This window comes from Cyphomyrmex costatus, unplaced genomic scaffold (assembly GCF_001594065.2).
Source record: "Cyphomyrmex costatus isolate MS0001 unplaced genomic scaffold, Ccosl1.0 scaffold9, whole genome shotgun sequence".
Classification (NCBI taxonomy): Eukaryota; Metazoa; Arthropoda; class Insecta; order Hymenoptera; family Formicidae; genus Cyphomyrmex; species Cyphomyrmex costatus.
This window is the reverse complement of record NW_017280483.1, coordinates 31,686-32,261: the sequence shown is the minus strand read 5'-3', so window position 1 is coordinate 32,261 and position 576 is coordinate 31,686.

The following is a 576-nucleotide window of genomic DNA, read 5'->3' as shown; positions in this document are numbered from 1 at the left end:
GTGCATACATGTACCTAAGGAAATGAAAATAATACTGACTTCAGTAACATTGTATTATAAAAAATATAGACATATTCTTTAAATAATAATCGATTACGTAAAACTGATTTAAAATCTATAAATATATCGGGAATATATATATATTATTGAGCATGTTATATACATACGCACATTACCTAGCGCGCCGGCTGACGGACGGTCCCTGCGGGAGCCCGCGCGCCGCGGAAGAATTAATTTTTTTCTAATAGTGCCCATAAAGATACCATTCTGGAAAAATATGTTTTTTTTAGGAAATTTGACGAGGAATTCAATGGCATTTTTTTCAACTTCCCAAACCTGGTTCATCAATGTCAAAATTCATTTTGAAACATTAATTTGTTATTTACACCGCTATTTTTGCAAATTCACTAATTGAAAAAATAAGCATTAGAAAGCTGACGTTTTCAGCTTCAAAATGAAAAAAAAATTCGTTCCATTTCGACAAAATTTACCGGAGATCTGAAGGTTTCAATGAAGCCATAAAACGCATCACGTCAAAAATTAAAATCCCGATATCTTCGAAAAAAAAAAAAAAAA